At 36.6% G+C, this 13,949-nt stretch overlaps 1 protein-coding gene across 5 annotated transcripts in view; it reads left to right on the top strand.

Annotated features, from left to right (window-relative positions):
* Window positions 1-13,949, top strand: part of GRM5 (glutamate metabotropic receptor 5) — a 511,936-nt gene that overhangs the window by 54,293 nt on the left and 443,694 nt on the right. The window lies entirely within an intron of this gene.

The following is a 13,949-nucleotide window of genomic DNA, read 5'->3' as shown; positions in this document are numbered from 1 at the left end:
TGAACCAGCATGTTAAATTCCTGATACTTTCTACAGATATTTACTTGCTAGTGTAATGTCAGGTATATTTTGCCTTCTTTTGTCCAGAGCTCCGTTGCAACAAAAGTCTACTGATTCTACTGTTTACTTTATCTTTAATTTATTTTCCTTTGAGCAAACATTTCCCACTTTATTATTTTAATTTATGATTCTGTCTTTCTTCTCCCTTTATCCCTTTCTCTCTTTCTTTCCTTTTGAATCAGTATGGAAAACATATCCTTTAATCTATGCATTATTGCTGTGAAATAAACAGCTTGGGTGACAAAATAGCTTGGTGGTTTATAGAACTAGGTTTGGAATCAAAATAATTTGGGGTCAAATCCAGACATGGTTCCTTAGTAGTTATGGAAGAAAGGGCCAGTCATTTAACCTCCTTCAAAGCAAGTTTCCTCATTGATGAAAATGTCTATAAGATGATATTGGTGTCTTGTATCTGTTAAAAGGAGTGATATAATCCACATAATAACAATGTCATGAATATTAGGTACAATAATGGAACCAATATATTTAGCAGACTTATTCCTAGTGATATCTCAGTAAGGGATCAAGATTCTGTGACTGCTACTTTGACAGTAGTGTTGGTGGTGGTAGTGGTGGCAGCAACAAAGATGCATCATTGTGCTTTATCAAGTGTACCATATCCACTTCCTTCTGTAAGTACATTGCAAAATTCTAGTTATTGGTGTTGGGGTGCCACTATGACTGAAAGGTCAATTTTCTGTGAAGTTTTGGTTTTCAGTGATCAGGATTAATTTTTACATGTAAGCAAACTGAAAAATTCTTTTGCAGCTCCAGACAGACTCTCCACAATATATTTTTATTATATATATATATATATAAAACAGCTAGACATATTGAACTGATAATATAGATCTCATCTCTCCTTTAAATTATTTTTATAAAATCCTCAACTGCATTAGCCTGAAAACCTTTATGAATATATTAAAAAATTTAATTCCTCTGCCCGCAAAAACTAACATCTAAATTAGCGTTGCTCTATTATGTTAAAATACGATAAGACATCTGACTGTAAATTACTGAAAGTAGAGCTTATGAAGGATTATAGGAGTTGTAAAAGGAGAGAAAAAAGAGACCAATGCATTAGGAAAATTCAGCAGATGTACTATAAACATTAATTACAGCTCACCAAGGTTTTGTTTACTAAGGTTAGCAGGTCCTAAGTCATTGAGTTCTCTTAGAAAATGGCCGCAGTTAGCTTTGCACCATAATTTATAAAACAAAGATATTGTTTCTTTCTCCAAATTGAACCACACAAAATTATTATTATTTTGTAAAGATTTTATTCATAAGAGACACAGAGAGAGAGGCAGAGACATAGGCAGAGGGAGAAGCAGGCTCCATGCAGGGAGCCCGATGTGGGACTCGATCCTGGGACTTCAGGATCACACCCTGAGATGAAGGCAGGCACTCAACTACTGAGCCACCCAGGCATCCTAAACCACACAAAATTAAACACAGATTTTCTTATCTGTCTCTTGTAAAGCAAAAGTGGGAGAAACTTATGGTCTACCAGGATCCTTAACAAAATCAAGGCTTCTCACTTTTTCATATTTATGAGCCACCCTACTAACTTTCCTTTTGCATTCTCATCGTATGGGGTATTATAAGTGGCCCAAGTGGCTCTCTGATACAGGAAAGGGTATTGGGATAGGAAGAAAGAGACCTTTGTTATACAAACTATTCTTCCACTATCTAGCTGTGTGGTCCCCCATAGTTCTCTGTGCTTTGCAATTTCTCATCTATAAAACGTGTTTTTTTTTAAATATTACTAGTTCTAAACATATTTAATCACAGCGCCTTTGAGAATACTATGAAACCTGTAAATTTTCTTACCAGAAATATGGAAATCTTTTTCAAATAAACCTATATGCAGTTTCAATTATTCTGTGCTATCTTGATGCTCTTACAATTGTATGGACCCTACCTAGGCTAAGGACCTTTACTCTGGGTGATTGCTACTATAATTCCATAATTCTGTGATCCTTAGACATTTAAAATTTTTCCCTCAAATAGCTTGTACTATTTAGGGAGTGGTGGGAAAGCGTATGTGAAAAGATTCTAGGGAAGAATTCTGAGACTGGGACATGTCCTTTTGTACTTCCTGTAGCTTTGGATTTACTGTGAGATTTGGGCATTGTTATATAGTTCCTCTGGGTCATCTTTGTAGGATAACATAGTGGAAAAATCTTGGACTTTGAAGTCAGATCTCAGTGCACATTCTGGTTACTTCATATATTCACTGTGCAACTTTAAGGGAAGTTCTTTTTGGGCATGCTTCCATTGTATATAAATCTGTCTAATCATATGTGGTCTTGAGGTTTTAAAAAATATGGATAAAACCTATTTGCCTGGCATTTACATCAATCCCATGCAACTGATTCCCTGTCAAATCTTAGAAGATCTTAACAGTCATTACCCTGCATCCATCCTTCCTCTTAGCACTTTGCATCTCCAACCTCAGTCCTCTTGCAACTCCTTCCAAGTCTTCAGACAGTGTGTTGATTGAGATGTAGCCTGTGATATGGTGTGCTTGCAGCCTCTCAGGCTCTCATATATGGCTCATCACACATGTCAAAGCCATCGTAACAAATTGAATCCTAGGTACCCTTACATGTGCACCTGCTGTTCCCAAAGTAATATTGACATTAAAATACACTCATATTCTACATTTAAAAGTTTTCTGATACGAAAACTGTAAAACTACTTGTATGTTTTATAATTATGAGGTTTAAGTTTTAAAAATTCATTTTCTGTTGCCTTAGTATGTGTATGCATAGGAGCACATACGTACTTATGTGTGTATTATGTATATACATATGTAAATGGAGAAATGGAGCTCATTACTTGATGTATGTTTCAATTTGCAGATATTTCATTACATTTTTTAATAATAAATTTATTTTTTATTGGTGTTTAATTTGCCAACATACAGAATAACACCCAGTGCTCATCCCGTCAAGTGCCCCCTCCAGTGCCCACCAACCAGTCACCCCCACCCCCCGCCCTCCTCCCCTTCCACCACCCCTAGTTCGTTTCCCAGAGTTAGGAGTCTTCCATGTTCTGTCTCCCTTTCTGATATTTCCTACCCATTTCTTCTTATTTCATTACATTTGTAAACATTTTGAATTCACATTTTTTGTGGCTTAGAGACAGGGATTGTTTTGTTTAGGTCTTTAGCAGTTTGGATAGTCTGTCAATTTTATATGTATTTTATTGTTTTCCCTAGTGGACATGATGGCTATGTGAGTTTTTTCCAGCTTTACTGAGGAATAGGTGACAGTTAAGATTGTAGAAGATTTAAAGTGTACCTCCTGATGATTTGATACACATATACATTGTGAAAGGATTCCTTCCAGCTAGTTCATTCACACAGCCATCACCTCACATACAATGACTATGGCAGACTCCTAGTTTTGTCATCTATTAGATGATCTTGAGTAAATTCCTCCATTTCTCTAAGTTTTGTCAATGGACTGCTGGTTGTCATTCAAGAAAACTTAGGATAATTAGTGATTGAAATGAAGAGTATAATCTAATTCTTCACTTTTCAGTGTTTTCCACAGTTAAAATTAGCTCATTCAAAATTGAAAGTTTAAGGAATACCAAAGAAGGAAAAGAGTTAAGAATAAAGATTAAAATTACATGATTTACAATTTAGTGTCATTCCATCCATGAATGCTAACATGTCAACTTACCTTTGCTTCAACAAATTGATTCATTTTATACATGAGATGAACTTATAAACCCTGAGACAATTCTCTACATTTTAGTTTTGTTTGTATTTTGTTTTTGTAAGGGGGGTAAAAGAGGAAGAGATGCATAAAAAGGACTAGACACTAACAGTGTCTTTTATATGGTGTTCAAAGTGATAAGGCTAAAGGCAGCTTAGACTGTTCATTAGCGATATGTACAGTGGTATCCATTGTCAGTTACTTAAAAAAAATTATGCCCAAATGCCCTTAATTAGGAAACAAACTCCAAAGAAATAACAGAAGCAAATGAAAATGCAGGAATTTTAAAAGAACCCATGCAGTTATTGTTCCTTCTATTCTCTAAACATGCTTTCTATTGATTGCTTTTACTGAAATCATTACTTATATATGACCACCCAGAAATCATAACTTACTGTATATTGTGAAGAAACAAAATTTTGCCTGGAGTGTGAATCAGAGTTAATGAGAGATTTCTTTAAACTTATACCAGAAAATGCAAGAAAGTAGAGTAGACCTAACTATATTCTTTAATATCAGAAGATAAATGAAATTTTGTGCGTGTGAAACTAGAGAACTTCAGTCTACAATGAAAACAATAACAGTGACAAAACTGTTGCATTGTGAGTTCAATTATAAGTGAAAATATTAGCAATTAGTGAATTATTATTTATCATTTAGTCTAGCCATAGTTTTGAGTATATGCTATTGACAGATCTTTTACAATCTTGATTTCTATACAAACATAGCCATGAAGAATAACATTTAGGTGAGTAAAAACAGACTATTTAGTAAAACAATTTTACAAGAAAATAGTCCTTGTTTATTGATGTATACTGGAAAAAATAGTGTGAGAGAAATGTTATTTGTGATAGTGATCTGAACATAGTCAAATTTAATTTTACTTGGAATATTCGCTTAATTACTCAGCTAACCATGACTCTTTCTTTTGTTAGCAAAGTCAGTAGTTTATGTAATAAATATTCTGTTCCTTCAGTTTATGTATCCACACTGGATAAAGCTTTTTTTTTTTTTTTTTTCACATAGGATCCCAATGAACAAATTTTGGTCTAGAGATTTTTTTTTCTCCTTTATGCAATACTATTATTCTACAGACTCCTTTTTAGTCAAGACTCAACGAAAAGAAAAAATATAATTTTAATTTTATTCTATATCTAAAAGTGAAGATAGGTATTTTTCTGAGTGCATTATAATCACACTAAAGTTTGAAATTCTGCTTTCTAAGTGGTTCTCAGGACTGCTTTCTTAAAATTTGAAGTTATAGGGCAGCTCCAGTGGCTCAGCAGTTTAGCACCGCCTTCGGCCCAGGGCATGATCCTGGAGACCAGGGATTGAGTCTCATGTCGAGCTCCCTGCATGGAGCCTGCTTCTTCCTCTGCCTGTGTCTCTGCCTCTCTCTTGCTCCTTCTCTCTCTGTATCTCTCATGAATAAATAAATAAAATCTTTGAAAAAATAAAATTTGAAGTTATAGATGCTTTAAAATTTTAAAGAGATGTAACAAATAATGCATAAATGGTTGCCACTGAAACCATCCAAATGTAGTTATTAATGACACAGCAGTGAACTGAGGAAGATTAGGGAATCAGAGACACTCAGGACCCACAGCACCTTCTTTTACTTCTAACCTTGATTACATAAGAACCCTCTAACTGGGGATCCCTGGGTGGCGCAGCGGTTTGGCGCCTGCCTTTGGCCCAGGGCGCGATCCTGGAGACCCAGGATCGAATCCCATGTGCATGGAGCCTGTTTCTCCCTCTGCCTATGTCTCTGCCTCTCTCTCTCTCTCTCTGTGTGACTATCATAAAAAAAAAAAAAAAAAAACCCTCTAACTGGTCTCTGTCCTTCCACTTTGTTCTTCCAATCAGTTCTGTACTCTGGAGATCAGAAGTTTCTTAAATATTGACCTGTTCACAATACTCTTCTGCATTAACTCCTTTACTGCTTTTGGATAAAACCCATAGTACTTAGAAAGGCATGCAAGGCCCTCCATTATCTCTTTCCTCTTACTTCTCCAGGCAATATTTCTTCTCCGTCTTTGACTCAGACCTGTATTCTATTTGTAAATACCCTAAAACATGAAATAACTGAGAACAACAACAACAACAGTAACGAAAACCATTCCCAATGATTGATTACCAGCAATGTGATCAGTCACTGAATTTGGAGTTTTTCCTTATACATCTATTTAAAAAATACATTATACTTAGTGGAGAGATCCATTGCCAAGCAAAAAACACTGATCATACAGATCAGACAACAATGAATATATTCCCTGCCTTCCTGGAGTAGCAGTGATAGAGTGGAGAGGAAAACAAATATATTCCCTGCTCTCCTGGGGTAGTGATCATGATCACGGATTGGAGAGGAATGCACATTCTCACTCAAGCAAATGCAAAGTTTCATTTTTGTTGAGCTACAAAGTAAAGGGAGCAAGTATGAGAGGAGCATGTGACCTAATCAGGAAGGATGGGAAAGGTGCACTTGAGATAAGAGGTGGAGAATGACTAGAAATTAAGAGGTGGAGATACAGGAGTATAAGATAGAGACAGTATGTAAAATACAAAGAGTAGGAGGGGGCATAGATATGTGTGAACTTCAAGAAAGACAGGGTGGCTGCAGCACAGAGCATGGGGGGAAGGTGAGTCCTGAAAGTGATTTTAATGAGGTGGTCATGGGCAAATCAATGAGGTGGTCAGGGGACAAATTATTCAAGAGCATTTAGCCCTTGATTAATTATTTGGTTTAGGAAGCAATGGAAATTATTTGGGGCTTTTAAACAGAAGTACAACTTTACCTGGTGTGTATTTTGAAAAGGTTCCTCAGCCTCCATGGTGGAGAATAAGTTAGAAGTAGGGGTCCAATTGAATGTAAGGAAGAGTGTGAGAGAGGATGTTTGCTTATATTTAAGCTAGTTTGGAAATGATGAGTGTCAAAAGAAGTACATATATATATTTTTTTTTATTAAAGATTTTTATTTATTTATTTGACAGAGAAAGAGTATAAGCAGAAGGAACAGCAGGCAGAGGGAGAGGGAGAAGTAGGCTCCCCTTTGAGCAGTGCCCAAGGTAGGGCTTGATCCCAGGACCCTGGGATCATGACTTGAGCTGAAGGCAGACGCTTGACTGGATAACCCACCTGGGCCCCCTTTAAATACATGTATTGTGGAAGTAGAATATATTATTTCATTTTAGCCTGACAACAATGCTATGCAGTAGGTCTTATAAAGTCCACTTTACAGATCAGTCCGTTGAGGCTTGAAGGAGTTACATAAATTGACTTAGTCCCATAGGAATGTGTGACATAGTGAGACCACAGAAACCAAGCGTCCCAATTCTAGATCGTACTCTTTCAGCTGTGCTGTTTCCCTTCCATGTTCTGCCATGTTATATGTCTCACTTTGCCATGATTTTCCATTACTTTTAACTCAGCTGGTAATCCCCTTAGTTTAATGAATGCCTACAAGTCTTCCCCAACCACTGCCACTTCAGGCTCCGGTCCCTCTCAATGTCTGTGCTCCATGATTTCACAGCACATTGTGCTTTCCTGCTGTTTCCTTATTTCTTTCACTAACAGCTCCTAAAGACAGGAGGTAGGACTTCTATTTTTATAGTCCTGATGCCTAGCAACATGCCAAATGTGAATAGGTAAGAAACAAAATTTATATTAAAGGAATGCTTAGGATAATCACCTAGATCAAGCAACTCGAACATGCCCAAAAGCCTCTATACAGCATTCATAGCAAAGGATCACTGAAGACATCCCTTGACAGTAAATTACTGACTACTTTCTAAGTGCCAGCCATTAAACTAGACACTTGCTGCATTATCCTATTTTATGCTCACAAAGTCTTTAAAAAATAGGTGTTATTGTGCCCATATTGCAGATGAGAATACTGAGTAACTTATCTAAGATCATCAGGTCCACAATTCAAACTTAAATCATTCTGAATTCAAATATCTTTGACCTACATTACATTTTGTCCACCCTGTTATGTTTGGCCTTTTTTTGAGCTCTCTAATGCGAGGTAGGAAATGACATCTTGACTTTCCTGACCCTAGCCTCCAAATTACATATCTTCCCCAAGTCAAAACCTGACAGAAACAGGTGGTTCTTTTTGGCCTCTGTTGCTTCTGCTCTTTCCAGCCCCTTCTACTGATGGAATGTATAGCCTGCAGTTAGCATACAGTGACGTGTGTGCATCTTTTGCTCAAATGATGAGAAATCTTTCAACAAGTTTTGGCAACAACTGTTTCAAATCTGTTCCTTTTACAAATGCATTAAAAGCTATAAGACATAGTAAAATATTTTAACAACTAGTTGTGGAAACTTACTTGTCAGCATAAACCTAAGGATAGACTTCACCTAAGTAAGAGCTTTGCTAAATGTTGGCCCTGCTTCCAGTAAAATCCTTTTGTCATAGAAGGCAGTCATGTCCTAAGCCCAGCAACATCTAGATCTGCCAGACTGTGTTCCACTTTTGGAGGTGAAATCATGGAGTTCTCAACTGCATGTAACCTATATATCATCTCTCTGGGTTTCATAGCTAAGTGGACTGAGGAACCAAGTAGAGACACGGTTGAAAGATAGTATCTTCTGTAAGAGAGAATGGATTTCTAGTCTCAAAATGATGAATATTTCACCCAGTTGGATGTAGGATCAAAAAATTGAAGATTTTGGGATCCCTGGGTGGCGCAGCGGTTTGGCGCCTGCCTTTGGCCCAGGGCGCGGTCCTGGGGACCCTGGATCGAATCCCGCGTCGGGCTCCCGGTGCATGGAGCCTGCTTCTCCCTCTGCCTGTGTCTCTGCCTCTCTCTCTCTCTGTGTGACTATCATAAATAAAAAAAAAAATTGAAGATTTTGAGTGGACTTTAAAGTCCATGTAATCAAATTCCTTTTCTCACCAACCTTACAAACTGGCACACTTGGCTGTGCTTTATAGAAGAGCAAAATGCTCCTAGAAGGATAAAAGTAACTTGCTCAAATCCCAGAGGTGGTTTTCAAACCCAGGTCTAAATGATCCCAGAGTATAAGCTCTTAAACATTAAGACCTTTTCCTGCAGATGCTTTCCTTGGTTAACTTAGGTGTGCTGTATTTTTCCTTTTGGTTTCAGGTTAGAGATCCCAAATCCTATAAGCTTCCCTTACATGTTATGTCTTTATTCTGTCCTCACCAATGGTCCCCAACCTGGTTACTAAAGGAAAAAGCAAAGACTGCCCCCTCCCCCTAACCACATGTAGAAGGTCTTTCACAGAGACAATCAAAAGTGTAAATGTAAAACAATGTGAGAAATCTAATTTTAAGTTAAGTTGCAGAATAAAACTATGAATATTAGAGACATTTTCAGGCTTCATTGCATTTAACATCTATCCTTGGTAAATAATATGGTGTCAAAATATTAGAAGCCATATTTTCTTGCTGAATAAATGAGAAACTTACCTTAGAAATCTAAATGTAAATCTCTTGGAATTTAACATAGAGGATGATAAGTGACAATCTGGTGTAGCCTCTGGCATTTAGGAAAACATTGTGGGATATTCATTCATAAGAAAATACAGCATTTAGCACCTATTAATTTGCCAGGACCTCTGCTACATTCTCTCTTTCTGATTGCATTCCTCCAGTACCCTCAACTCCAGTAACTCTTTGATTCCACGGAGACCTAAAACTCATTGACTTTACTTCCCTTTTTAGTCTCCATCTTCCTTCTCAAGTCCTCATGACCATTTCATTCAGTCTATATTTCAAATTCAACTTTATACTCACTCATTGGCATAGCATTATTTTCCCTTGTACATAGTTCCTGCCACCAGATTTGACTGGTACAACTGCAGCCTCAGCTGAGCACAGTTTCTCTTTTTATACCTGCACCTGAGCCACTGAATAGAGCTGGAGAAAACACACAATGATACTGACTACTTTTACTTTAATTTATTATCATAAACCTTATTGGCCCCAATTTACTGCCTGTCAATCCTACAGCCACATTTTGTTAGTTCTATTCACCCTCCCAGTGCCCTATATTACTATTTCACACCTGCTCCTCTCTTCTGAAATCTGTAAAATTTATCTGGCTCTTTACATTCAATAATGACCTCCCTTCTTACTTCACTGAGAAAACAGAGAAAAATCAGGAGAGATCTTAATTTTCTTACCAATAGATCCACCAAGGCCCCGGAAATTCTCCCTATGCATTTTGCTTTCCCTACTGTTATAATAGACGAACTAAAGTCCTAAAGATTATTATGGTCTTGGGGATGTGGCTCCTTTCTTCACTGAATGTAATAGCTAATGATGGTGGTAAAAATTAACCCGATACCTGTGTGTAACTTGATGTCAGAAAAATTGGGCAGAAGTTCCACATCTGTCATTAGCTGGTTATATAACTTTGGGAGTGGGTGAAAATACATCTCAAACCACATTTCCCTGTCTTTAAAAAAAAAAGGCAGCGATATCCACTATCTATAAGATTTTAATGAGATAACAAATGTTAATATTTTTTTAAATTATAAAACATTTTTGCTTGAAAAGTAGTATTCCTTCATCAGAATTAGGGCTACAGGGTCAGCTGCCTAGGCTGTGTATTGCACTAATCTAGTAGAAGGTGAGGAGGGAGGCTTTCACATCATTTTGGTGTGAATGCACCATTAGCCTTGTGCTTCAAAAAACACTTATTTAAAAGTTCAAGCTAGTGTCTCAGTATTTCCCATTGCAGTTCACTCTTGCTTTCCAATTTGCAGAAAGATTGGAAATTAAAAATTAGTCATTAATCCTTTAAGATCTAGTTCAAGTGTGGCCCTTAGAGCCTTCCATGCCATCTAGACAGTCCTTCCTCCATGCTCCAGAAATTCCCATTGTTTGAATTCAGCCTAATGCACCCAACACTGTACAACCCACCCCTGTCTTTCTGTCTCTATATCACCCCCTCACTGGACAGATTCCCCAAGGGAAAGGATTTTCAAGGCTCTGTTGTGATTTGTTTGAGTCTTGTTTTAGCAGGAAGAAGGCTGGCACTATAATGGGTAATGGGCTTAAAACACTGCCTTGTCTGTTTTCAGTACCTTCCTCTGAGCCCACTTCAACCTTTCCCTCCACAGCAAAACCTGTGAGAGCAGAGGTGTGTCTAACCTATAGTTGTTTCGGGCACTAGGACAGTGCCATCATTGTAATAAATACTAAGCAAATGTTTGTGGGGAAAGAAAACACATAAGTTCTTCCATTTAGTTAACGTAACTGTTCAAGCACGTAATCTGTGCTTTATCATGAGAAAAGTGCTGAGGACAGAGCCATGAACGATACTAGTTAAAAACTCCTTTTTGGTGCTTTTATTCTACTGGTGAAGAAAGACTGTGAAAATAAATAATCAATGAACCCTAAAGTATGTGAGTGTGGGATAGGCTAGATTGAATGTTAGGTAAATTTCCTAGGGCAAGGGGGAACTGGGGACTTTGGGAAACAGTATCAAGAAGTTTAGGTAGTGAGGTATGTGGCTATCTAGGGAAGAGCATTCTAAGAGATGGGAAAAAGTGCAGAATACTTGACAGAGGTGGGAAGGCTTTGCAGAGTTTTAAACAGAATAGCAATATTATCTGATTTATGCTAAAGTACATAAAAACACAAGAGTGTACGCTGATTGTACAGTGTATAACAGTTGATTTTATTAAATATTCATTTTTGTTGGTTCTGTGTATTTTATTGATGTTGGACATATGCAAAAAAAAAAAAACAAAACCAAACAAACAAACAAACAAAGATTGCCCTTGTTGCAAAGAATGTATTTGGAGAATATATTTATCAATGCACACATCATATATTTGGTGAATAAAGGAATGAATGAACTTGAATGACAGTTTGATAAATGGTAGTCTACCAGGATTCATTGCAAAAAAAAGCCTGTCTTTATTTGGGAACCAGAGTCAACAAATCCAGTTATTTGCATTAACAGCTTCTCCTTTTTTAGTATTTTTTAGGAAATGAGGGCTCCCAAATGGGATTTTTCTAATGTTCTTGAATGTTCATGCATATCCGGTTTGCTAAATATATCCACCAACTCCTTTCCTGATGCAAATAACTTACACATTTTAATAAAATTCTTCTGTTCCTTGTTACGACTTCATTTAAAGTATAATCTTTTGGAACTCTCAATTGTCTTCCAACTTTGGCACTTTACATCTTTCTTAACCTAAATACAGTTAGGAAAGCAAGCTGAAAATAGATAAATTTGAAATAGAAGCTGATGCATTTAAGCCAAGAGGTTTAGAAGACAACATGTGCTCCAAGCACTTCCTTTATGCCCACATGCCTTTTAAAATGTTGTTATCACCATATTTCCAGAACTCTCCTGGGGAAGAAAACAGCTCACAGTTCCAAGAAATATAGGTGCTTCTTATTTTAATAAAAGTAAAAATCACGCCAAAGTGAGAGCATTAAGAAAAAAATAGGATTTAGAATTTTTGTTTTAGTAATGAAAATATGCCTAAAATATATGTTTTGTTTTTGTTGGCTTTATTATGATTAATGTGATGTTATTTAAAGCTCTTGAATGATTTATTTTTAATAAAGCAGGATGCTGATGTTAGGGCTTTTAAAAATAAGCTTTTAATTTTGAGATAATTACAGATTCACATGCAATTGTGAGAAACATACAGAGAGACCTCCTGTATTCTACACAGTTTCCTCCAATGGGATTTTGCAAAACTGCTGTACAAATCATCCCCCAGGTAGTGACGTGAGTACAGTCAGGACACAAAGCAACTCCCCCACCACAAGGATCCCTCATGCTTCCTTTTTTATAGCAGCATCCACCCCCCCTTCCCACTTCCACACTCCTCACCCCTGGCAACTGCTAATCTTTTCTCAGTTTCTACCATTTTGTCATTTCAAAACTGTTACGTAAATGGAACCCTGTGGTGTGTGACCCTTTGGGATTGGCTTTATTTAGCATAAGCCTCTGGAGATTTATACAGATTGTTGGATGTATCAATGGCTTGTTCTTGTTTATTGATAGGCAGTGTCCATGGTATAGATATACTACAGTCTCTTTACCCATTCACCAATTCTTGAAGGCCATCTGATCTGATTCCTGGTTTTGGCTACGACTAATATACGACTATTATATACTAATAGAATATACTAATGTATGACTGCTATAAACATTCCAGTACAGTTTTGGTGTGTGAACATAACTTCTCATTTCTCTAAGATAAATACCCAGGAGTGCAATTTGTTGAGTTTGTAATGTAGTGAAAAGCTTTGTTTAATTTAGTGTTTTCCCCCCAAGAAACCTCTAAACTGTTTCCCAGAGTGGTTGTATCATTTTGTATTCTACTATTGATGTATAAATAATTGGTGGTGTCATTTCATTTCTTTAAAAAAATTTAGGCACCCTGTAAAGTGTATAGTGATGTTTCTTTGGTATTTCCTTTATGGCTACTGATGTTGAATACCTTTTCACATGCTTACTTGTCATCAGTATATCCTCTTCAGTGAAATGTCTGACCAAGACCTTTTGCCTGTGTTCTAATCAGAATATTTACGTATTTATTCATGTATTCATTTTTACTTTACATAGTCTACACAGTATTCCTTTTTTGGCTATTTGGTTTACAAATATTTTCTTCCAGTCCGTAGTTTGTTTTGTTGTGTTTTAACATGCTTAATATGGCCCTGTGTAGAATATAGTTTTTAATTTTGACAAAATCCAAAAATAAAAAATAAAAAAATTTTTGACAAAATCCCATTTATCATTGTTTCCTTTTATAAATCTTGCTTTCCATGTCAAGTTTTAGAATTCTTTGCCTATCCCTAAATTATGAACATGTCTTTCTATCTTTTCCTAAAACTTTTATAATTTTAGGTTTTTCTTTAACTCCATGATCCATTCTGAACTATTTTTTCATATAACTTAAGGGGTTTAGATGAAATTCTTTTTTTTGACCTATGGATGACAACTTACTGAGGCATCATTTGTTGAAAAGGCTCTATTTCCTCCATTGAATTGCTTTACCCCTTTCTCAAAAATCAATTGGCATATTTGCGTATTTGTGTGGGTATATTTCTGAGTTCTCTGACCTATTCTCTTGATCTATGCATCTATCCTTCTGCTAGCACCAGACATTGTCGGTTACTGTAACTATATACTGATTGTGAAACCAGTTAG

Source organism: Canis lupus, chromosome 23 (assembly GCF_048164855.1).
Source record: "Canis lupus baileyi chromosome 23, mCanLup2.hap1, whole genome shotgun sequence".
NCBI lineage: Eukaryota > Metazoa > Chordata > Mammalia > Carnivora > Canidae > Canis > Canis lupus.
Note: the sequence above shows the minus strand (reverse complement) of the source record. Positions and strands in the feature narration are given on the sequence as shown.